Source organism: Microcebus murinus, chromosome 5 (assembly GCF_040939455.1).
Source record: "Microcebus murinus isolate Inina chromosome 5, M.murinus_Inina_mat1.0, whole genome shotgun sequence".
Taxonomy (NCBI): domain Eukaryota; kingdom Metazoa; phylum Chordata; class Mammalia; order Primates; family Cheirogaleidae; genus Microcebus; species Microcebus murinus.
In genome coordinates this window covers 106,251,148-106,277,500 of record NC_134108.1, presented here as the reverse complement: position 1 = coordinate 106,277,500, position 26,353 = coordinate 106,251,148, and the positions used below count along the sequence as shown (strand labels likewise).

The following is a 26,353-nucleotide window of genomic DNA, read 5'->3' as shown; positions in this document are numbered from 1 at the left end:
AGAGAACTTTGACTTTAGCCAGAAAGCCCAAGTTAATATCTTGACTCTGCCTCTTGTTAGGTTTGTTACCTTGTATAAGACACATCTCAGTTTTCTTAACTGTAAACTGAGCATTACCTGCTTTACAGAAGTGTTGTTGTAAGGATCAAATATGTTAATGTGTATAGAAGTACTTTTTAGTGGAACAGAGCAAATTTACATTTAGGTTCTATCTATTTCATTAGTTTTTTAAATATATTAAAGATAGCCGATCCTGGCACACTTCTGCTTAAAGTGAATTTTATCTGAGTGTTCTGTGTTTGGCAATTTGGACTTGACCTTCAGTATTTTCTATTGCTGATCCTTTTGTTCTCCACATCTCTCCCCCCCATTTGTAGCTATGACTGTCTGTAATGGTCAGCAGAGATGGTGCTGCTCCTTAAATTGTATTTTAGAAATTCTCAGGATCCTGTTTTCTTATCTTATGATCTATTTTTATTTCTTATGGTCACAGACTAAAAGTGAGGGTTGCTTATTGGGGAGGGGCATGATAGCCTCAGCCTGGAGACCTGCAGTTGAGGCTATGGTTTCAATAATAGGTGAGTATTGAATTGATGGCTGCCTTGTGGGGATTACAGGGCTAGTACCTCAGTCAGTTTGGGTAACATTTTAGAAAGTAGCAGTTTTTCTCCATTGTCATTTGAACTTTGATTAATATTGATTTATTTTTCTGTCTTTAAAAAGGGTGTATTGGGTGGGTGTGGTGGCTGACACCTTTAATCCTAGTACTTTGGGAGGCTGAGGTGGGAGGATCCCTTGAACCCAGCAGTTTGAAGTTGCGATGAGCTGTGATGATGCCACTGCACTCTATCCCTGGTGATACAGTGAGACCCTGTCTCAAAAAAAAAAGGTGTATGGTTGTTTTATTTGAATTGTACTTGGATCCCAAAAAGGATTCAAGTTAAAATAAGGTGGTAGTTTATGGAGTATTTATATGGTATAGAGGAATAATATAAAATATTATAATTTAAAACCACATGGGCTCCAGTGATTTTTATGGCTTATATTCAGAAGTTTAATTTTTTAGAAAAAATTTCCAGAATTTTAAAAATTTGTTAGCCACAAGTATTTTAACTATAGTGTTAATGAACTTGCACTCCCCCTGCTGGCTGGCTCTTTAGAAATACAATGAGTTAAGAAAAAGCAGAATACTAATTCAGACCTGAGAATAGCTGTCAAATTTTATATTATCTGTAGAAGTGGCTAAAATTATAGGAGGTGTCATTTTGAGTAAAGAATTGATTACATTATGTCTTCCCGTGTTTGTGGCTTGTTTGCAGTGGTGTTAATGCCCAGAGGATATTCATTTAGCTTTTTCCCCCTAAGATAAACTAGATTTAGATTTTAGTTACAGCATATGCTATAAATTTACTCTTCTCTGTTACTAAGGGCCACCTCATCCACCTTTTTCACCCATTTTTTTTTTTCAAACAGAACAGCTTGTAATTTTTGTATCTTTTTTGTTCACTCATTCATATGGCATTTATTTACAAGATGTGGCTTAGTTTCTATGAAGCACTGATAGGTGTTGAAGTTGACATAGAAGGATGAGATGATATTCCATGAAGGCTTGAAACTTCTGTTCTGCTTAAGATTTATGACATATGCAAGTAAAATGTTAAGTAAAATTGAGAATAGTGTCTATTTAAATAGCATGATGAAAGTTATAAGAAATAAACAATTGAATTTCAAAGATGAGAATGGTCATCTTGGTGTCATAGATAAGGCAGGTATCAGGAATGACTTGAAAAGGACCCTGAAGAATGGTCGTGGTTTAAAAATAAAAAGAAGGGATGAGGAGAAGGACAGGCATTCCTGGCAGAGGGAATAGCATTAAAAATAAAAAGAAGGGATGAGGAGAAGGACAGGCATTCCTGGCAGAGGGAATAGCATGACAGAGGGCTTGAGTAGCAAATGAGTATAATTTACTTAGGGTACAGTGAAAAGCACTGTTTCAGGATCTTTAAACACTTATTTGATTGAATCCTCTAATGTGATATGGCTCTCCCCATTTCACAGATGAAGAAAGTAAGACTTGTGTGGGTTAAACTCTTGTTAGCATTTCTGTGTACAAGTTATAAAATAACTTATCTGGCTACAGATAAGCCTTTGCTCCTCTGGCTGTGACTACAGAGAGCAAGGCTACTTATGATGTGTGATTTTCATGCTCCAGAATTTACTTAAAAATACTTCTTAGTAATAAGCCTTAAGGATGGGTAAATGGAACTTTATTCTAACATTACACTGTTTTCAGAGCTTTGAAATTTTATTGAACTGTTGCTAGTAGAGATAGAAAATATGTTGTATGCATTCTGCTCTGTACCGCTTATGGTGGGAGAGTTCATTGAATTATTCAGCTAGAGGGGTGCTTTAAAAAAGCATGTTAGAAAGTGATTGGGTGAGATTATCATTCCTTGATTTTTGAATCTTTCTTTTTTTATTTCTCTATGAAATTAGATTTGACAGTGGTATTGTGAAGTTAGGTGGATTGATACAGTTTGCTCAACATGGTTACATGATAAGGTAATGATGAGAGAATTCTAAATTATGTTGATAACCTCCATTACTTTTTTTCTTAAATGATTAATAAGAAAAGAATTAAATCAATTCTTAGATGGCTTCTTAGTTTTATAGACATTATTAGAATGTCTAAACATTTCTGAATTCTTTTTGGTGTTAAAGGGAAGTTTGAAATTATAATATTGGCTTATTCAGAAAGTAGTCATGATAAAGCTATTTTGTTGACTGCTTGTTTAAAAATTCAGGTCATCCAGTGGTTTTCATAGGATGCTTCCAAAGATTGTTGAAAACAGACATTTTGGGTATAGAAGTATCTGAGATACTAGTACACTCTATTTGGTAGCGTATTATCCAATGACCTTTGAATTTTCCGTGTCACTTAAAGAAAAGAGGTCCCTATTTTTACTTCAATCACTGTAAATGTCAGTGAGAGATACCTCTGTGGTCACTGATTTTCAACAGTAGTAAGGTCAGATAAGAAATTCACCAAGCCTTTTAGGAACTTGTCTGTAAAGGGCACTGTGTTATCATGAAACATGAACTGCTTTACTAAGGACCTGGGATGTTCACACGAAGACAACTCCATTTGTGGAAAAGGATTATTTTATCTTAATTGTTTAATGTTTTTGTCCTAGACAAAGGATGATGCACAGTCAGATGCTCACTTTTTGTGAACACCAAAGGGTACGAAAAAGGATGCATAGAAATGATTGCTCTATAGGCAGCTGGGTGCCAAAGCTAGTTTAAAGAAAAATTCTTCCTTTTTTTGTAGTTCTGTTAACAGATTATGTGAAGTGACTTGTATTTCCCTGTGTGCTTTGAAGTGAAGTACATGTTGTACAGTAGAGAAGCAAATCTAACCTCATTGTAGAACTTGCTTGCTGGGGTGGATCACAGGTGGAATGATGTTAAGGCAATATTTATATTTTCCTGCGTGAAAAATTCATATGAATCAGAAACAAAGTCAGAAGTAGCCATTTCACTCTGGTTTCTATGTTAAGAAGCTACAGTCTTAAGCTTCCAGCTTATAGCTACTCAGTTAAGGCATTGACAGCAAATTATTAATAGAAATAAATTCAAATAAGGCCTTGAATTACCTGTTCGCTGCATCTGCTGCATTTTAGATTGGTGAAGGGAAGCATCAGACCAGTGGTTGTGCCCTTTCCTCTCTGTGGCACAGCCATTTTGAGGTTTTTCTGTGGGTCCTTAATGTGAGTTTTTAAATTTTTTCATTCCACATTAGTGGTACTTGTTCTGAAAATTTGATTAACTAATGAAATGTAATAGCTGTTTGAGTATCTATCTAGCTATTTGCTGAAGTCACTTAAACCACTGGCTGTGCTAGCACATTAACTGCCATGTGAGTTGTATTTAACTCTTACTAGTTTTCAGCCTGGGGCCTTGGAGGCATATGTAGCTCATATATCTCTTCACCTTGGGAGCCGCTTGAGCTATTTTTCAAGTTGCATATAACTCACATACAGGAAACAATAAAAAATAACTAATTTTTCATTAAATTAGAATGGATCATTTTGTTTTTGAAGTTTTTATTCTATTTTTGTAATAAAACACTGTGGTCTCAAGGAAAAAAAAATTTTTTCCAGTGTGGCAGTCAATGTGCTACAAAGAATTGCCACAGCAGGCAGTCTTTGATAGGGCTACCAAAGTGGGAGGGACTGATTGTCCACTGTGACATGAGCCTGAAGATAAGAGACAGCTTACTACAGTGTAAAAGTACTTTGGGTCAAAGATTGGATTCCAGTCCTAGCTTTCTTACTTGGATATATAATTTAACATTTCTGACCCAGAGTTGCTATGATACCAATTAGGACAATAAGAACTTCCTGCTTTTTTTTTTTTTTTTTTTTTTTTTTTTTAAACAAAGTGGTTGTGAGGACCAGTGGGAAATAAATAAGTGCATATAAATGTTGAATATTGCTGCTGAGGTAAGTAGTACTTGGAAGTTAAGTATGATATTTTAGTTGTAGATTTTTCTTATATATCATTATTAGATTGAAGAAATTTCCTTTAATTATTAATTTGCTGAGTTTTTTCCCTTCACAAATATATATTCACTTTTGTTAAGTGCTTTTTCTGCATTTATTGAAATGACCATACAGGTTTTCTTCTTTATTCTGTTAATGTGGTGAAAAGATTTGGCCCCTGCCAAAACTGTTTGGCTTCTCATACCCACATACAAGATAGAAACGTTAACATAGCATGTAATACTCCATTCATAACTCTAGCCCTGCACTGCTGCCACACCTCCAGCTATCAGCCTACAGTTCCCACCCCACATTTTCAGTATAATGACCATGCCCTCTACCCAACATGTGTCACTCCCCTCCTTCCCTCTCTCACAAATTCCAAAGCTCCATCTCAGCCCACTTTCTCTGAAAGTTCATAACTTTGTTAGGTTGATTTCATCACTCCTCTCTCTAACATTCCCACTGCATCTTTTGTAATCCTCAGTTAATAACAGATATTACCATTATTTCTTTGTTTTTCTCTCAATTCAACTATCACAGTTTTGAGGACTGTGATTAGATTTTTGTGATAGATGTCTTCTGCCCTCATATACTATGGATGATGACGAGCTAACAGCCTCACATTCCTGGGATAAACCTCACTTGATCATAATGAATCATATTTGCTGTGTATTGCTGGATTCCATTTGTACAGTATTTTGTCAAGGATTTTTGCATATATGCTATGTTTGTTAGATTTTGATTTGAGGTATTAATGCTTGCGTTAAAATGAGTTGGTAAATGTTTCTTCCCCTATTTTCTGAAAGGGTTTATGTTCAGTAGGCATTAGTTATTCCTTAAATGTTTGAGAGAATTTGCCAGTGAAGCCTTTTGGGCCTGTGGTTTTCTTGTGAGAATGCATTTGATAAGAAATTCAGTTAGTAGAGTTAGGGCTATTATGATATTTTAGTCTATGTTACATCAGTTTTGGTAAGTTGTATTAATACTTCTCATGGACTTTGTCCATTTTGTCTAAATTGTCAGATTTATTGGCATAAAGTTGTTTATTGTCTTCTTCTTCTTTTTTTTTTTTTTAAAGAGATGCCCAAGTTGGAGTGCAGTGGCACGATCATAGCCTGGAACTCCTAGGCTCAAGGAATTCTCCTGCCTCAGCCTCCTGAGTAGCTGGGACTATTAGGCACAAGCCACCGTGCTCCCTTATATTCATTAATTATTCATTTCATACATCTATGGCCTGTAGTGATAGTGCCTCTTTTAATTGTGATATTGGTAATGGGTGTTTATCAATTTTGTTAATCTTTTTAAAACATCCACTTTTTGCCTTTATGTGTTTTCCTTATTGTTGTTCTTTTATACTGGTTTTTGCTCTTATTTTTATTTCCTTCCTTGTACTTTGGGTTCGGTTTGCTCTTTTTCTAGTTTCTTGGGTCAGAATCTTAGAACATTCTATAATTTTCTTCTTTTAAATATGGGCATTTAAAGATGTAAATTTTTCTCTTAGTACTGCTTTAATAGTAGTCTACAAATTTTGGTATGCTGTATTTTGATTAAGATCAAAGTATTTTCTAATTTCATTTGTGATTTCTCTTCTTTGATCTGTAGGTTATTTAGAAGTATGTTGTTTCATTAATGGGAATTTTCTAGGTATCTTATTGTTAATAATTTCTAATTTAATTCCATTGTGGTCAGAGACCATATGCTAAGATATTAGTGTTTTGAAATTTATTGAGACTTGTATTATGGTCCAGCACAGAGTATCTTATGCTAGTCTTGGGAAAAAGAATATGGATTTTGTGGTTGTTGAATGTAGTGTTCTATAAATGTGTTAGTTCAAGGTTATTGATAGTGTAGGACCTTCTATATTGTTACTGATTTTATAAGTCTAGTTTTGCTATTTGCTGAGAGAAGAATATTAAAATCTCCAACTTATGTGAATGTTTCTTTTGGTTGCTGAAATTCTGGAAATTTTTGCTTTATGTATTTTGAAGGCTTAAAAATTAGGCTCATTGACTTGGCATTGTGGTACTTGCCATTGGTCCCAGCTACTCAGAAGGCCGAGATGGGAGGATTGTTTGAGGCCAGGAATTTGAGGTTCCAGTGAGCTCTGATCATGCTACTGTACTCGAGCCTGGACAACAGAGCAAGATCCTGTCTCTTAAAAAAAAAATAGGCTTATATACATTTATTATGGTCATTCTTCCTGATGAATTGACCCTTTTATCATTATGATTTTTTTTTTCCTTTTTTTTGTGCCACTGAAGTTTGAAAATTTTTTTTTTCTTAAAGAGATGAAGTCTTCCTTTGTTTCCTTGTCTGGTCTTTAACTCCTGGATCAGGTGATTCTCCTGTCCCAGCCTCCTGTGTTCCTGAGTAGTTGGGACTGTAGGTGTGCACTGCCACTTCTGGCCCTTTTGTCATTATGAAACGTCCCTCTTTTTCTCTGGTAATATACTATGAATCTAAGTCTACTTACTCTGATATGAATCTAGACACCCTAGTTTTCTTATGCTAATTTACTCTTTGCTTGGTATATATTTTTTTGCATCTTTTTATTTTCAATGTTTCTGAGGCTTTGTTTTAAAGTATGTTTCTTATAGACAGCATATAGTTGGTTCTTTTTTTTTTTTCTTCTTTTTCATCCAGGAGTTCAAAGAATATTTGGTTCTTTTTAAAATTCATATTGATACTCTTTGCCTTTTAATAGGCATTTTTAGCTCATTAACATTTAATGTGGTTATTGATATGGTTGGATTAAGTCTACCATATTTGTTTGATTTGACCTCTTTAAATTTTAATCTTAATTTTAAAATTTTTCTTTAGATACAGAATCTCTTTCACTCAGGCTGAGTGAATGCAACGGCATGATCATAGCTTACTATAACCCTATAATTCCTGGGCTCAAGCAATCCTCCTACCTCCAACCACTGTACCTGGCTAATTAAAAAAAAATTTTTTTTTTTTTTAATAAGAAACAGGGTCTCACTACGTTGCTCTGGCTGGTCTTGAACTCCTAGACTCAAGTGATCCTCTGCCTCAGCCTCCCAGAGCTCTGGGATTACAGGTGTGAGCCACTGCACCTAGCCCCCAATTTTTTTTTTTCCTTCTTTAGAGTTAAGTGAACATTTTTAGGATTCCATTTTAGTTTAATGGAATTTTTGCTATACCTCTTTTTATTTTCTTTTAACAGCTTTCTGGAGATATAATTCATATACCACACAATCGACTCAGTGAAAGTATACAGTGCAGTGTTTTTTAGTATATTTACAGCATTGTATAACCATAACCACACTCTAATTTTAGAACATTTTTGACACCTCTAAGAACAATGACATGCCCATTAACTATCACTCCCCATTTCCTCTCATCCTGCTAGCCCTGGCCCTAAGGAATCACTAATCTAATTTCTGTCTCTAGATTTGCCTGTTCTAGGCTTTTCATATAAATGGCTTCTTTTACTTAACATAATGTTTTCAAGGTTCACTCATGTTATAATGTATCAGTACCAGTACCTTTTTATTGTGGAACAATATTCCATTGTGTGGATATGCTATGTTTTATTTATCATAGGTCAGTTGATTATTTTGGCTATCACAAGTAATACTGTTATGAACATTTGTTTACATGTTTTTGTGTGTATGTTTTTATTTCTTTTGGCAAAATACCTAGGAGTGGAATTCCTAAGTCATATGGTAACTCTATGCTTATCTTTTGAGGATCTGCCAAATTTTTTTTTTAAAGTGGCTGTACCATGTTTCATTCCTACTTGTAATAAATGAGGGCTCTATTTCTCTACATGCTCACCAACACTTTTTATTATCCATGTTTATGATTATAGACATTCTAGTGGATAGATAATAGTATCTTGGTTTTGATTTGCATTTTGCTAATGACTAATGATACTGAGCATCTTTTCATGTGTTCATTGACCATTTGCTTTATGTATTTTGAAGCCTTCAAATTAGGCTCATACATATACATTTATTATTGTCATTCTTTCTGTTCAATTTACCCTTTTATCATTATGATTTTTTAGAAGACAGGTGTTTGACCTTTTCATGTGCTTATTGACCATTTGTATATCTTCACATATACAGGAATTCCTTCAAATATAAAGGAATATGTTCAAATCCTTTGCCTGTTTTTAAACTGAATTATTTGTCTTGTTGTTATTCAGTTGTAAGAGTTCTTTGTGTATTTTAAGTACAAGTCCCTTATTAGATAAATGATTTCCAAATACTGTTTTTCATTCTTTGGGTTGTCTTTTCACTTTCTTGATGGTATACAGCATAAAAGTTTTAAAGTTTGAAGTAGTATAACTTATCTTTTCTTTTGTTGTTATGCTTTTAGTGTCATATCCAAGGAACTATTGCCCAGTGCAAGGTCATGAGGACTTACATCTACTTTTTCTTCTAAGAGTCTTATAATACTTTAGAGGCTTATGTTTAGGTATGTGATTGATTTTGAGTTTTTTTGGCGTGTGTATGGTGTGGGGTAAGGGTCCAGCTTTATGTTTTGCATGTGGATATCCACTTATTTCAGTAACAGTTGTTGAAAAGACTGTTCATTCCCTTTTGAATTGTGTTGGTACTCAATTGATGGCCAGGTATGGTAGCTCACACCTGTAATCCAGTGCTTTGGAAGGCTGAGGCTAGAGGATCCCTTGAGGCAAGGAATTTGAAAGCAGCTTGGCCAGCAAAAGTGAGACCCTGTATCTACAAAAAATAAAAAAATTAACTGGGTGTGGTGGTGCATGCCTATAGTCCCAGCTACTCAGGATGCTGAGGCAGGAGGATTGCTTAAGCTTAGGAGTTTGAGGCTGCAGTGAGCTATAGTTATGCCATTGTACTACAGCCTGGGTGACAGAGCAAGACCCTGTCTCTAAAAAGAAAAAAATAAATCAATTGACCATAAATAAGAGAGTTTTTTCCTGGACTCTCAATTCTGTTCTATTGATCTATATGTCTGTCTGCCACTACTAGAGTGTCTTGTTACTGTAGTTTTATAGTGTGTTTTAAAATCAAGAGGTATAAATCATCTATGTTTTTGTTATTTCTCAAGATTGTTTTGGCTATTCTTGGTCCCTTGAATTTCTATATAAATTTTAGGATCCACTTGTCAGTTTCTGTGATGAAGCTAGCTGAGATTTTGTTAAGAATTACATTGAATATGTAAATTAATTTGGGGAATATTGTCATCTTAATGATATTAAGTCTTCCAATTCATAAACATGGGATGTCTCTCCATTTAGTTCTTTAATTTCTTTCAATAGTATTTTGTAGTTTTAGTGTACATGTCTTACACTTCTTTTGTTAAATATATACCCAATATTTCATTCTTTTTGATGCTAAAGTAAGTGGAATTATGTTCAAGATTTCATTTTCATATTGTTCATTGCTAATATATAGAAATACAATTGATTTTTGTATGATGACCTTGTCTTGCAGTTTTGCTGACTTGTTTGCATATTAGTTCTAATAGTTTTTTAGTGCATTTCTAAGGATTTACTATGTACATGATCAAGTCATCTGCAAATAGAGATAGCTTTTACTTTTTCTTTTTCCACTCTGGATACCTTTTATTTATTTTTCTTATTAATACTTAATTGTTCTGCTTAGATCCTCTGGTCCAATGTTATATTGAAGTGATTAAAGTGGTTTTGATCCTGTATTAGTTACTTATTGCTGGCCTAACAATTACCACATATTTAGTGACTTTAAGCAGCACAAATTTATTCTCATATAGTTCTGGAGGTTGAAAGTCTGAAATGAGTCTAATGTGCTAGAATCAAGGTATTGGCAGGACTTGTTGCTTCTGGAGTCACTAGGGGAGAACTCATTTTCTTTCTTTTTCTAGCTTCTGGAGGCTATATGCATTCTTTAACTCGTGGCCCCGTCCTACATCTTCAAAGTGCCGCAGTCTAATCCACTTTGTCTTTTCTGTCTTTACCCTCCCTCTTTCTTCTGATAAGGACCCTTGTGATTTTACTTTGTGTCCATCCTGATAATCCTTTTGTTGCAAGATCCTTAATTAGTCATATCTGCATATTTCCTTTTGCCATGTAATATGTTCACAGATTTCTGGGGATGTGGGAATCTTTGGGAAGCCCATTGTTTAGCCTACCATAGTTCTTGATCTGAGGAAGAAAGCATTCAGTCCTTCAATATTAAGTATATTAGCTGTGAATTTTTCATAGATACCCTTTCTCAGAATGAGGAATTTCTCTTCCATTTTAGTTGTTGATTGTTTTTTTTTATCATGGAAGGTATCAGATTTTGTCAGATCCTTTTTTCTATGTCTTTTGATGGTTTTTGTCCATTAGTCTAATAATAGGGTGTATTACATTAATTGATTTTTAGGTGTTAAACAGTCCTGGGATAAATTCCAATTAGCTATAGTATATAATGCTTTTTACATGTTGGTGAATTTGTTTTGCTAGTATTTTGTTGAGGATTTTTATGTCTGTAGTCATAGGGATACTGGACGGTTGTTTTCTTTGGTTGTGATGTCATTATTTGGTTGTTGTCTCAGATAAATAATACTGGCCTGATAGCATGAATTAGTATGTGTTGCCTCCTATTCCATTTTTTGAGCAAAAGTTATGAAGAATTGGTATTAATTCTTCTTTAAATGTTTGGTAGAATTTACCAGTGAAGCCATCTGGGGCTAGCTTTTCTTAGCATTTGATTTTTTTTACTTATAGATCAATTCAGATTGTTTTTATTAATAAGATAGTTTTTCTTAAGTTGATTTTGGTAGTTTGTATCTTTCTAGGAATTTGTCCATTTCATGTTTGAAGTAATTTATCAAGTTACATAATTTGTTGGTATAGAGTTTTAAAAATAGTATTCCTTTATAATCCTTTTTATTTCTGTAAGTGGGGGTTAGTGATATCCCTTTTTTATTCCTGGTCTTTTTTGTCTTTTTAAAATTTATTATTTCTTTTTGAGACAGAGTCTCACTCCATTGCCCTGAGTAGAGTGCTGTGGCCTCAGCCTACCACACGGCAACCTCAAACTCTAGGCTCAAGCGATCCTCCTGTCTCAGCCTCCTGAGTAGCTGGGACTACAGGCACACAACCACGACGCCCAGCTAATTTTTCGATTTTCTTAGTAGAGACAGGGTCTCACTCTTGCTCAGGCTGGTCTTGAACTCCTGAGCTCAAGCAATCCTCTCTCCTAGGCCTCCTAGAGTGCTAGGATTACAGGTGTGAGCCACTGTACTCGGCCCATTTCTGATTTTAATAATTTGATCCTTCTCTCTTCTTGGTCACTTTAGCTAAACATTTGTCATATTAAAAAGAAATCTTAGGCCGGGCACAGTGGCTCACGCCTGTAATCCTAGCACTCTGGGAGGCTGAGGCGGGCGGATTGCTCGAGGTCAGGAGTTCGAAACCAGCCTGAGCAAGAGCGAGACCCTGTCTCTAACATAAATAGAAAGAAATTAATTGGCCAACTAAAAACATATATATATGTATATGTATTTATAAATTAGCTGGGCATGGTGGCACACGCTTGTAGTCCCAGCTACTCAGAAGGCTGAGGCAGGAGGATTGCTTTGAGCCCAGGAGTTTGAGGTTGCTGTGGGCTAGGTTGACGCCATGGCACTCTAGCCCAGGCAACAAAGTGAAGACTCTGTCTCAAAAAAGAAAAATCTTTTCAAGGAACCATCTTGTGGTTTTGTTGATTTTTCTCTATTCTTTATTTCATTCTTTTCTTTTTATGTTTTTATATTTATTCCTTTTACTTGCTTTGAGTTTAGTTTGCTGCTCTTTTTCTTGTGTCTTAAGGCAAAAGGTTAGAGTATTGATTTGAGATTTTTTTAAATGTAGTTATTTACACCTATCCTTTTTTTTCTGAGAATTGCTTTAGCTGTATTCCAGAAGTTTTGGTAGGTCATGTTTTCGTTTTAATCTTCAGAGTATTTTAAAATTTCCCTTGTGATTTTTTTCCTTTAACCCATTAGTTATTAGGGTGCTATTTAATTTTTAAGTCATATAGATTTAAAGAAATTAAGAGAGAATAGAGTCTTATTTACCCACATACTACCATTTCCTAGTTTCCTATGGTTTTCATTTCTTTCTGAAGATCTGAGTTTCCATCCTTCCTGGCTCGTCAGGTTTTCGTTTATTTTATTTTATTTTTTTGCACTTAAAATGTCCTGCTGTCTTTTGGCCTCTGTTATTTTTTGAGAAATCAGTGATTCTTATGATTCTTTTCTTATATGTGATTTGCCATTTTTCTCTGGCTATTTTATTTTTTGTAAGACAAAGTCTTGCTCTTTTGCCATGGGTGGAGTACAGAGGCATCATTATAGCTCAACTGCAACGTCAAACTCCTGGGCTCAAGCGGTCCTCCTGCATCATCCTCCCTAGTAGCTGAGACTGCAGGTGTGCACCGTGATACCTGGCTAGTTTTTTTATATTTTATTGAGATGGGACCTTGCTCTTGCTCAGGCTGGTCTCGAACTTTGAGCTCAAGCAATCTTCCTACCTCAGCCTCCCAGAGTGCTAGGGTTACAGGCATGAACTTCCATGCCCGACCTTCTCTGGCTATTTTTTTTTTTTTTTTTTTTTTTTGAGACAGAGTCTCGCTTTGTTGTCCAGGCTAGAGTGAGTGCCGTGGCGTCAGCCTAGCTCACAGCAACCTCAAACTCCTGGGCTCGAGCGATCCTTCTGCCTCAGCCTCCCGAGTAGCTGGGACTACAGGCATGCGCCACCATGCCCGGCTAATTTTTTATATATATATCAGTTGGCCAATTAATTTCTTTCTATTTATAGTAGAGACGGGGTCTCGCTCTTGCTCAGGCTGGTTTCGAACTCCTGACCTTGAGCAATCCGCCCGCCTCGGCCTCCCAGAGAGCTAGGATTACAGGCGTGAGCCACCGCGCCCGGCCTTTCTCTGGCTATTTTAATAATTTTCTTTTTATTTTTGGTCATCAGCAGTTTGACTCTGATGTGCTTAGGTGTTGGTATTAAATATTTTGTCCTGCTTATGGTTCATTGAGCTCCTAGAATCTATAAATGTCTATGTTATACTCTATTTGGGAAATTTTCCATCATATTTCTTCAAACATTGTTTTCTGCCCTATTCCTTCTCAGTTCTGATTATAGGATTCCAGCTATACCTATTATGCATAAGTTTAGACTTTTGATGAGGTAGTACATATTACTCTGTAGTTTCTTGTTCTTTTTCTCTCTGTTGTTCAGACTGGCTAATTGCTATTGATCTTTCCTCAGGTTTACTGATGCTTCTGCCATCTTTAGTCTGCATCCTGTGAATGTTTTAAATTTTGGTTATTGTAATCTTTGGTCTAGAATTTTCATTTGCTGCTTTTATAGTTTCTGTTTCTCTGCTGAGATTTCCTATTTTATTAGGAGCATATTTTACTCTTTAATCCTTGAGGATACTTATAGTAGCTGCTTTAAAATTCTTGTCTACAAAGAAATATTGAGGAACTATCTCAGATTGGAGGAGACTAAGAATATTTGACAACTAAATGCAGTATGAGATCTTAAATTGGATCCTGGACTAGAAAAAAGATACTTGTGAATTGAGTGGCAGTATTCACATAAGGTTTATAAATGACTTAATAGTATTGTATCAACATTAATTTCCTGGTTTCTATTGCTGTCCTAGGGTTACATAAAATGTTAACATTAGAGAAAACTAGGTGAAGGTAGTTTAAAAAAAATCCTTCTCCTCCAGTGCTGACTCCCCTGTAGGTTCTGCCTGTTTTGGGTTGCTGGCTAGTGCCTTCAAGTAGTAACTTTTTATATTTTTTCTAGAGTTTGTAATTGTTATCTGTGCGATGGTTGGGCCAACAGGAATGTAACCAGTTCCACTTCTAGTAATCTTAGGAAGCAGTTCCTCGAAGTGGAACTTAATTTTGTTAACCTTTTTACTGAAGTATGATTTATCATACACATAGAGTATACCAGTCATAATTCTATAGCTCAGTGTGCTATTGCAAATTGAACATGACTTAGGGAGAGAAATAAAATATTACCAAAACTTCAGCAGCCCCATTCATATCCCTTCCCAATCACTACTCCCACTTGCCTCTCCAAAGTACCACTCTCTTACCTTCTAGTGTCATAGATCAGTAGTCCCCAGCCTTTTTGGCACCAGGGACCAGTTTCATGGAAGACAATTTTTCCATGGACTGGGGTGGGAGTGAGAGAATGTTTTCAGGATGATTGAAGCGCATTACATTTATTGTGCAGTCAGACCTCTCTGCTAATGATAATCTGTATTTGCAGCTGCTCCCCAGCACTAGCATCACCACCTCAGCTCCACCTCAGATTGTCAGGCATTAGATTTTTATAAGGAGCTCGCAACCCTAGATCCCTCACATGTACAGTTTACAACAGGGTTCGTGCTCCTGTGAGAATCAAATGCTGTCACCCAGGTGGTGATGAGAGCGTGGGGGAACTGCTGTAAATACAGATGAAGCTTTGCTTGCTAACCTGCTGCTCACCCTGAGGTTGGGGGACTGCAGCCATAGATTGATTTTGCCTGTTACTGAACTTTATATAAATAGTAGCATTCATATGTTTTGCTTTTTGTTTGGCTTCGATCTTTTTTGAAACAGAGTCTTGCTCTGTTGCCCAGGCTAGAGTGCAGTGGTGTCAGCCTAGCCCACAGCAACCTCAATTTCCTGGGTTTAAGTGATCCTCCTGCCTCAGCTTCCTGAGTAGCTGGGACTACAGGTGCACACCACCACACCTGGCTAATTTTTTCTATTTTTAGCAGAGACTGGGTCTTGCTCTTGCTCAGGCTGGTCTTGAATTCCTGACCTCCAGCAAGCCTCCTGCCTCAGCCTCCCAGAGATCTAGGATTACAGGCATGAGCCACTGTACCTGGCCTGGCTTCCATCTTTGTGTTCGTGAGATTATTCTCTCTTGCTTGTAGAATAGTTTGTTCATTCTCATTGCTGAAAAGTATCCATTGTGTGAATTTACTATAATTTATCCCTTCTATTGATGGCCATTTGATTACTTCTACTTTGGGGCTAATACAAAAAAGTGTTGCTTGAACATTCTTTTACATGTCTTTTGGTACACTAGTGCATGCATTCTTACAGCTGTAGTAAATACTGCCAGATAGTTGGCTAACCTGATTGTTTTATTGAATTAACAAATATTAAGGGTTTTTAGCTTTTGAAGAATTGGAACCATTAGAGTTAATGCAATCACAGTTTATCATTCCTTGTATGTGCTAGCTCTTCGTGTTGGGTCAATAAATTGGTATTTTGATAATAGGAGGCAAACATGTCTTAATTCATACATAATCACTTGTTTGCTAGAGCTTATTGAATTTTAGAGGGATCATTTATGTGGTTGTGATTCTTGGATTTGTCATTGACAGTGTATGATGTATTTTATAGTTTTATCAGTCACATAAGTTCTGCTGACATTAGTGGACTTATAGGTTTTTCATGGTCCAGGAATATGTAATTATCTGTTGTCCTTAAAATTGTTTGTTATAATTTATCTGTGCCCTGTGTGGGTGGAATTTTATAATTGTCATAGGTAGTGGTGTAATGAGACATTTACATTTATCATCTCACTCGATTTGTACACAGTAATCTTGGGAAATAGGTGATATATATCTATAATTGAGATAACTATTAGAAGAAGAGCAGGTTACTGAAGGGCAACTGAAAGATGGAAAATGATAACAGGTTGATCTTCTTAGGGCGTATCTACATGATAAGGTGTGATGCTTTGTAACATAATGTTTTTTCTCAGATTGGCAAACTTTTTTGTGAAGGGCCAGATAGTAAATATTTTAGGCTTTGTGGACCACACAGTCTTTGTTGCAGTTACGGACCTCTACCATTGTAACATGAAAACAAGCAGTCAGTCATAGATAAATACCATACGTAAAGGAGTAAGTGTAACTGTGTTCCAATAAAACTTTATCCACACTGAAATTTGAATTTCAGATGATTTTCACAAGTTTCAGAAAAACATTCTTTTGGGTTTTTTTTTTCTTCCCCTAATCACTTAAAAATGTAACAACCATTCCTTCTCCAGGGGTGCTGTAATAAAGTAACCACAAATTGGGTGGCTTAAACAACAGGAATTTATTGCCTCATGGTTCTAGAAGCCAGAAGTCTGGAATCAAGGTTTGTTGGCAGGGTTGGTTCCTCCTTAGGCTGTGAGGGTAGTATCTTTTCCGGGCCTCTCTCCTTGGCTTGAAAATGGCCATCTTTGCCCTGTGCCTTCACATCATCTTTCTCTGTGTCTGTCTCTTTTGACAAATTTCACTTTTTATAATGATACCAGTCATATCAGAGTAGGGCCCTGCCTAATGATCTCTTTTTAACTTGATTACCTCCATAAAGACCCTGTATCCAAATAAGGTCACATTTTGAGGTATTAGGGGTTAGATCTCCAACATAGCTTGTTTTTTTAAGGAGGGAGGGAAAACACAGTTCAACCCATAAAACCATTTTGTTTTTAAAAGAGATAGGGTCTCACTCTGTCACCCAGGCTGGAGTGCAGTGGTGCAATCATAGCTCACTGTAGCCTTGAACTCCTGGGCTCGAGTGATCCTCCTGCCTCAGCCTCCCAAATAGCTACGACTACAGGGGCATGCCACCACACCCAGCTTATGTGTGTATGTATGTATTCATTCATTTTTTAAGAGATGGGGTCTTGCTATGTTGCCCAGGCTGGTCTTGAACTCCTGGTCTCAAGTGATCCTCCTACCTTGGCCTCCCAAGGTGCTGAGATATAGACGTGAGCCACTGTGCTCAGCCCCGTTAACATCATTGTTAGCTGTGGTGCTTGAAAATATAGTTAGTGAGCTGGACTGCACTTTGTCAGCCCTTGGCTTATCTGATTGAGCCAGAGATGGTACCTGTAGATTTTACCCTCTTTAAAGACTTATCTAGATGTATCTTTGGGTGAGATGGCTTGCCCTGTGGACTTTTCAGGTATACTAGAGCTGTGGTCCCCAACTCCTGGGCTGCAGACCAGTACCAGTCCATGACCTGTTAGGAACCAGTTTGCACAGCAGGAGGTGAGTGGCAGGTGAACTAGGGAATCTTCATCTGTGTTTATAGCCGCTCCTCATCACTCTCATCACTGCCTGATTCCCTAGTTCAGGAGTCCTGTCAGATCAGCAGCAGCATTAGATTCTCATAGGAGGTCGAACACTACAGTAAACTGCGCATGCGAGGGATCTAGGTTGTGCTCCTTATGAGATTCTAATGCCTGATGATCTGAGGTGGAGCTGAGGCGGTGATGCTAGTGCTGGGGAGTGGCTGCAAATACAGAGTATCATTAGCAGAGAGGTTTGACTGAACAATAAGTATGATGCACTTGAGTCATCCCCAAAACCATCATAACTGCCCCCCCCCCCCCACATCGTGGACAAATTGTCTTCCATGTAACCGGTCCCTGGTGCCAAAAGGTTGGGGACTGCTGCACTAGAGGAACAATCATCAGTTTCATCTTTGATTGTGAGAGACAACAGTTTATATTGATTTATCTGAGCTGTGTTTTGTCAGACAGATTTAGAGTTTAGGTTCACATAACTATTTTTGTATTATATTTAATTTTAGAAATAATAGACTCCTCTGCCAATTGGAGATGTTCCTAGGAGGTGGGTTGTAATATAGTAAAGGTAGTTTAGAAACAGTGATTTGATGGTTGTTGACCATTCTGTGGAGGTGCTTTTAAGGATTTCATAAACATTTGCTAAGAATTTTATTTTAAAAATAAACTTAATTTAAGTACATTGATTACCACTAATGCATTAATTGTTGCTGTTATATTAATTCATTGTTGTACAGATCTCAAAAATAAGTTGGGTTTTTTTTTTTTTTTTGCTTGCTCTGTTTAAAGAGCATCCCATAAGAGCATTAATCCATAAAGAGCATTAATCATGATTTTCTTGTTGGCTAGTTTTCTTGTTACTAGTTTTTGTTTGTATAATATTCAGTTTCTGGCCGGGCACAGTGGCTCACACCTGTAATCCTAGCACTCTGGGAGGCCGAGGCGGGCTGATCGCTTGAGGTCAGGAGTTCGAAACCAGCCTGAGCAAGAGTGAGACCCTGTCTCTATTATAAATAGAAAGAAATTAATTGGCCAACTAATATATATAGAAAAAATCAGTCGGGCATGGTGGCGCATGCCTGTAGTCCCAGCTACTGGGGAGGCTGAGGCAGTAGGATTGCTTGAGCCCAGGAGTTTGAGGTCGCTGTGAGCTAGGCTGACGCCATGGCACTCACTCTAGCCTGGGCAACAAAGCGAGACTCTGTCTCAAAAAAAAAAAAAAATTCAGTTTCTGTATGATTCTTATCTATAACTCTTCATTTCAGTGTGCTAAATCAAATTAGCCTTTTTTTCCTCAGTAATTGACTTTATAATATGTGAATGCTTTACATTTGATTTTAGATGAAATATTTACCCTAAAATTACTTTTCGATTTTATGTTCTTTGTAAGGTTTCTTTTGAAAGAAAAGTTTTACTATTTGAAAATCTGAACAGTTGCTTGTTGTGGTAGCTGCATGGTATTAACTGGCACTGTTCTTCTTTGCCTTTATCCTGTAATGTCAGCAGGAATGTTGCAGCAACAATAACCTAATATGTAATCTAACATGAAATGTGAGGCAGGAAATAAAGGAAATTGAGTATTTTAAGTTGGGTTAATGTACTGATGGGGAAGGCACAACAGAAATGAAACCTGTTCCAGTTACTAGTCCAACTTTTGTTTTAATTTCCCTGGCAACTTTTAGAATCTGATGGACACTGATTTGTTTCTGCCTTCAACTTCAGTAGATACATCTTCTTCATTATTTCTTGATATATGCCATTTAGTGGAGTTATTGGTAATTCCTGAACAGGTGGAAGAACTTTTTGCCTACATATTAGTGACAAGATAAGGCATCTCTGTCAGCACTACAGCAAAGCAAGTAAGTCTAAAAAGGTTTGAAAATAAAGATACTTCTTGACTGCTAATAAAATACAGATGAAAATGGGGAAGAGGAAGTAGTCCTATCTCTATCGTATATAAAGGCTATTTATTGGGATATGTTCTCATTGAAGTGGTTCTTATATTTATTCATGTTGTTGAAGTAATCTTTTTTTTGGAGGAGGTAATGAGATAGTTAATTTTATCTCTGATCAGTCCTTCATATCAACCTATATCCTAAAAATTTGTAAAACATAGCAGTCATAGCGTGTATCTTACCCTGTGTAAGACAAAGGCAAGGGACATTTTGGAATATGATAGAAAGAGCAATGAGCCGGTTCTGCTTATATAGATGGGAGGATGTAATATATAGAGAGCTGTTGACTTGGAATGGGATAGTCATAACGTGATCTTTTTGCCTTGTTTCTGATATTAAAATATACTTATAAATTGGCTAACTGAAATTGGCTATTTTAGATATTTAGTTATTTTTATGAATATTTATTAAATTCCTTTGCTTTTAAGGTATTCCTGCTCCATTGTGGAAACTCTGGAAATGTATCAGTTAGCTCTGTGCTTGCAGTGATCATTCCTTGGGCGATACATGGATCCTGGTTATTAATGTTTGTGTACTTATGCAAGTACTTTATGTACATGAAAGGAGAACTGGAGACTTTTGAATAGGTGTTCATTTATATATATATTTTGAAGATATTCTTGAAAATTCATTTCACCAGTGGGAATAAATAAAGTGTTGATTTATTATCCTGAGCATGGACAAATAATATGACTTCTCTTTTGGGGAGCATTGCTTTATTGGTATTTTCCCCATGCTTGTGGGGGGAAATTCCTTAGTGTAACATTCTCATTTGTTCCTTTGTAGATACTTAATATGAACCTCAGATTATCATGGAAATTATTTTGTTGGTTCCTGGTTGTGTAGCTTCTTGAAACTGAGAGAAATGAAGCAACTTTAAATTGTTCAATTTGGGAATTAGTTTAGTTTCTGAAAGATTTGTCCCAGTCTGGTTGGTCAGGTTTGTTGGAGTAGCAAGGAAGATACAATTGGTAATCACAGGGATGGATTGAGAGGTAAAAATGGGAATTTGCTTCATTTATTGCATAGGTACCCCATCCCAGTGTTTCTGTAGGAAAGAGTCTCATTGTTACTTCAGGACAGGTAACTGCTCTAGATATCCCTTTCCCAGCCCTGTCAGTTAATATGGCTGACAGGGTTTGATTGGATTAATTTCACATTTTGCCTGGAGCAGATATTTTTGGTCACAGCTGGAGTGAGGAACCTCAGAGAAAAACCCGTCATGACCACCAGCCTGTATGTAGTTGACTATTAGTCTGAGTAAACTTACTGTTCTTCATCTAAACCACTGTGACTTTTGTAACTGTTCTTTTTATGTTCCTTACAAAGTACAGAGGAATTACTGAGGAGTGGGGTAGGATGAGAGATCAGGTTGGGACCACTTTGCTCAGAATTATCTTTGTGTGGGGTAGGATGCTTCACAGATTTCTTCTTTGGTCCAGCAAGACTAGGCTTGTGCTTCACCTCTAATTCCAAATGCAGAAGTGTTTTTTTGGGGGGTAGGTGGGGGTGATTTAATTTAGAAAGTGGGGACATTGAATAGAACCATCTTTATTATCCTTGATACCTTCATGGACTTGTATACTTGGAGTAATTATTTCTTGTGACAATGAAATGGAGCTCTGTGTAACTAACAAATACATTGGTGTATATTAATACATGTACCAGAACCCAACTAAGTGAACTGATTAAAGGTACTTAAATGTGTATGTCTGAAACTTTGTTTTGCCTGTATTTAGTGAGTATTCAAATAAGTGAGATAAATGAGTATGCTTTTTCTCAGTTTGGATGATAGTAAATTCATTATCGGTAGAAGGTATTATCTTGCCTGTTATAGATCCTTCAGAATGTAAGTTTGGGTATGAAATACTTAATAATACTTGGAACCAGATATATTTGATATTTATTTCTTTTGAACTAAATATTCTTTTATTTTTAGGATAAAGATGCTGGTTTGGAACTTTTGAGCAGGCTGTAGTATTAGCATAGGCTGTGCATGGGAACAAACCATTAGTACTTGCCCATCTGTCTGTATTCTAAGGATTAAAAGCAAAATCTTTATGTGTGATATTTTATATATTTGGCTTAAATCCACAAGTTTTTTAAAGGTTGTGAGATATGGGTCATTTTTGTTCAGATAAGAGACTAGGTCGATAAAGCATTTACTAACATGAAATGTTTTTCTTTTCTACTTTCTCGGTATTAAAAGAAAGGTGAATGGACAAAAAGGCATTGAAGGGTTTAATTTTTAAAATGTAGCAACAAAAAACACTCTAACTGTTCATGTTACTTTAAGCTTTGTATTTCAAAACTATATTAACAGCTTTAGAAATAAACTCTCTAGTAGCTGCATCGTATTAGCCAGTGCTATTCTTCTTTGCTTTACCCTATTGTGTCAGTAGGTATGTTGCAGCAATTCTTTTTGATCTAAAAATTATTTTGTTCTGGAACTGAAAAAGAAAAATGCTCTAATCTCCTACTAAAATTTTACCTGACAGTGAGGTCAGTCAGTCAGTGGAATAAGTTGCTAAGGAAGTTCAGTGAGAATCTTTCACTAGAGATCTTCTATATTTGACTAGAATGAGTCACTTGGAATCTAAAGATCAAGCTGGAAAAGACCTCCACGATGAGAAACCGTTCTCAACTAAATTTTTAGAAAGGGGTTAAGAAGTCTATATTACAAGTTTTGAGAAAACATTGCCTCAGATCATTTATTCAGAACTTAGTTTCATGTATGTTTTGTGCTTTACAAGCATCTTTCATGAAGAATATGTTTAATAATGGAAAGTATTTGTTTAAGAAGCTATTTAGTTCTAAATCATAAATCTAAATCATCTTCCATCATGTATGTTCTGAAAAGTTCATTATTAGATCTCCTACTGTTGTGTGCTAGTGCCCCAGCAAGGGAAGGCTGAGATTATGATAGTCTTGTGCACTATAAGCAGGGCATACATAGTCTTTAAATTAAAGAGCTAGGTGGGTGGCTGGCCAGACTGTCATTCATTATTAATGCCAGAGATCTGGATTTGATGGCCTGTTCTGTCTTTCTGCTTAGGCCAGCAAGAGGTAGGATTGCTGCTGGAGGGAGGCTATTAGCTCTGGGGTAAGGCTAAATCTTTAATCTCTCCACAGGTTCCTCTTTCACTAATTAGAAAAGAAAACAGCTGGGCTGTGCTGTTTTCAGATCTTTTTATCTAAAAAATACTTGCTATATTGGGTTTTGAACATAGCAATAGAGCATTAAAAACAAGAATTTTTAGTCTTTGGGGACTTCATAGAGATTTTTGTTTTTGGCTTCTTAGAGTTTGAAAGAAATGGTTCAGTGTTGAGAGAGCAAGGACTGCAGGAATGGGTGGTTGGGGCAGGGGTAGAGTTGAAGACTGTATTTAGAATTTCAACAGTTGTAGTTTTAAAGAAATTATTCCTCTTGATGCTAGTATATGGTAAAAAGTAAAATGAATTAAAAAAAGTACCTGTATAGTGACATGAAGACTATAGGTCATTGGGGTGCAGAGCTTAGCAAGTAGTCTGTGTCAAGACAGTTTTGTTCTTTTTACTTCCTAATAGCCAATTTAATTTCACTTGTGTTGCAGTGGAATATGTCCAATATTAAATTTTCAGATTCTCTAAAACGTGGAAAAGCTTGTGTAAAGAACTGTGACATTAGGGTCTTTTTCAGTGTTAGGCCAGTTTCTATGACTAGGTCACTGGATGTGGAAGGGGAGGTGGGATTTTATTGTAGGGTCCATGGTAGTAAAGGTATTACTCTTTGCTTGCCACTTAAACAGTCCAACCTCCCCTGAAATAGAAATGACTAATGATGGCCTTGGGTTAGTAACACTGATTGAACTAGCAATGATTTGTTTCCTTTCTTATCAGTATGGGGTGGGCTAGATTAAGCCTTTAACCCTAGGCTCTTCAGATTCTGTTTTTTTGGGGGGCAGTGGTCGAACCAGAGGCATGATATAGCCTTCCTATTCTCTTCCTTCTCCCTTTATCCCCAAGGGTAGGCTACTCATTAAGGTTAGGACTCCCAGGCCTGGGGTTCCTCTGATGCTTGAAATAGGGATTGCATTGCAAGGTATGTTTTTCCAGATTAGTCCTAGGTGTCAGCCCCTACTATAGTCTCTACCACTATACTTCTTCGTTGGAGAAGGAAAGCAGAGAAGAAAATAATTCCTGTGTAATCCATAGATACCAGCTTCATTGGTCTGTTCCTGCACAGCCCCCCATTTGTTTGATATGGAGCATTTGTAACTTTACCTCCTCTTTTGACATAAGAGAGCAGGCCAGGACTAGGTTAGCCCAGTTCCTGGTCAGGGCCATGTGTAAAGATGAAGAACAGGAAGTAGTCGGCTAGTTCTTTTGGCATTTCTTATTTGTTCATGGTGGGACTTTGGAATTTCTTTGTGTTTTTCCTAAAAATATTTACACTTGCTTGGGGCATTCCAGTGATTGCATAATGTTTCACTAGCACCATTCAGTATATGGTTATATTTAAAACATCTTACAGTTTTGGTTAGTATATCAGTAATATGAGTCACAAATAGTATAAGCAGTGCACAGAGCACATCTGGAGGATAAGTACATCCTAGGATAATTTTATCTCATTGTACCAGCAATATTATTTGTCACAGTGAATAGAATTAACGTTGGATTTTTCTATTCTTTCTAATCCCCCCCTTTATTGCTGTTGACAGTATATTAAGTAGCCAGATTACAAATTAGTTTTGTTTGCAAATACTTTTGAATAACTAAGCCTTTAGAAATCTACCATATACCTAAATGATGTATCCCTATTATTATCTATTCCCCCTTCTCCCATCCACCCACATAGTTCATAATGTTCAGGATATTTGCCAAGCCTGAGAACCTTTAGTTAGAGTTTCTAAAGGTCATATTTCATGGAGAAAACTTGAATGACCAAGAGCTTGAGGGCTTTAAGAGCTCCAGTAATGAGAAAGATGTCTAGAGTTCTGACATGTGTAGCTCTTATAATAGAGATTCATTTAGAACTTGATCACATATAATTTGGAGACTGGAATGGTTTTGATATTGTTTGGGACCAAGGGTTTTGCATGTGGTTGAAAATGAAGTATGTCTTGATTGAGGAAAAGTGAGAATTGTATCGGTAAGGTTGCATGTTTTTTGAGAGATTGTTAGGATGTAGTTCCAGTGTGGCTTCAGGCTCTAGAAGAACATACCTGTGAAAGTCTCTCATTTGTGTCATTTATCTACTTCTGTAAATATTAAGGAGGAGGGCAATATTACCAATAAGCACATTAGATTGTAGAGGCATTGCAAGTATGCAGTGATGTCACTCAGAACACTTTTCTGAGAGATGTGAATGAAGAAAAAAATTACTAGTGGATTTTTTAAGCTGCAGTTTATATAAAAAATGTTTATCATACTTCAGTCACTCCAGCTCTTGCCAGAAAGTAGTAGTTTCTAAATTCACTTGTGAATTTTTGGGAAGGAATTTTGAATTCATTTGTATTTTCCCTCCACCTTCAAATTTCATTTCTGAGATATGAGTATATCTAACACGCCTCCTGTTACAGACATCCCACATGGTTGTTTTTCAGAACTCTTGCTTTTGAGCCTCTTTATTCCAACAGTACTATCATTGCTCAAAATATTGGGGCCTCTTGAGTCTGTATTCAGGGACTGAAAAATATCTCTGTAGTGGCAGATCATCTTTTGGAGTTTGGATATGTCTTTGGGTGGGAGAAATGATTAACATGGTTATTTTTTAGAGACAAGATTGGTAAATAAAAAAAAAGGGTGATTATCAAATTGAAGAATACCAAAGGTCTCTATTGAGGTGACTATATAGAGCAGTGAAAAGAAGAATCAGTGGTATGTCCAGGGACTTTGCAGCCACAAGACTGGTGTGACCTTAGTTTCCTCATTTTAGAAACCAAAAGCATATCTACTTTGTAGGATTGGTATGCGGGATAAGTAAAGAGACTCAGTACTTGGTTTGTAGTTGGCCTTCGCATATGTGAATTCCTCTGAAGACAATTCTGAAGAATTCCAACCTTATTTTTGAGTAATAGCCTCAATGTCCAGAATAACTACCTTAGGATTACTGCTTTTAAGACAGCAGTTAATTGGACTTACAGTTTATTTGTTGAAAAAGAAAGAAAGAATAGTAATTCTGAGCAGAAGCAGCTCAACAAATGTTTTAAGTGTATTACACCCAAACTCAATGACAAGGAAACCAGTGCCACATTTAAATTGAGTAATGTGATCATGGATAAATCACTTAAGCATCTCTGGGCCTCATTTTCATGTCTGTACAATTAGAAATTTAGGCTTGATCTGTTAGAACACAAGCCTATTTGGTTTGAAAGGCTGAATTCTAAACCAGTACAAGTTTGGGCTGGACTAGTGATTTCTAATCAGAAGAGATCTTCCACAGTAATATCATGGAAAGGACCCTTGATTCCACTTTGATCTTTAGCACATTTTTGCTTCATAAAGCCGAAGAAGGTTCTGAGTTACCTGTGCATCTGAGTATCTAAGTGAGAATTCCATGCTATGGATGTTATAATTAAGAAGCTATGGTTATATATCATGCTCCTATTCCTTAATCTGGTAATTCAATCAATGAAAATTACAAAGCATAAAGTGTGTTTTAATGATGTAGGAAATGTGGTGATGTGAAAAAACCCCTTTGGCTTTTTTTTCAAATGTCATTCTGGGTATAAATTTTGTTCTTGGATTTGAAAGCAGTGAAATTGCAGAGTAATGGAAGTAATTTTCTTGTAAAAGTACATCAG

The 26,353-nt window shown here is 36.5% G+C and overlaps 1 protein-coding gene and 1 long non-coding RNA gene across 2 annotated transcripts in view; both read left to right on the top strand.

The window, feature by feature from the left end:
- LOC142870984 (uncharacterized) overlaps positions 1-7,509 on the top strand; it is a 9,785-nt gene extending 2,276 nt beyond the window's left edge. The window contains exons 1-2 of the long non-coding RNA XR_012919333.1: positions 1-1,811; positions 1,871-7,509. The exon at positions 1-1,811 is cut by the window's left edge and continues 2,276 nt beyond it. This is a non-coding gene — a long non-coding RNA (uncharacterized LOC142870984). The remainder of the gene's footprint in view (positions 1,812-1,870) is intronic.
- ZFAND3 (zinc finger AN1-type containing 3) overlaps positions 1-26,353 on the top strand; it is a 321,862-nt gene that overhangs the window by 36,875 nt on the left and 258,634 nt on the right. The gene's annotated exons all lie outside the window — the stretch shown is intronic.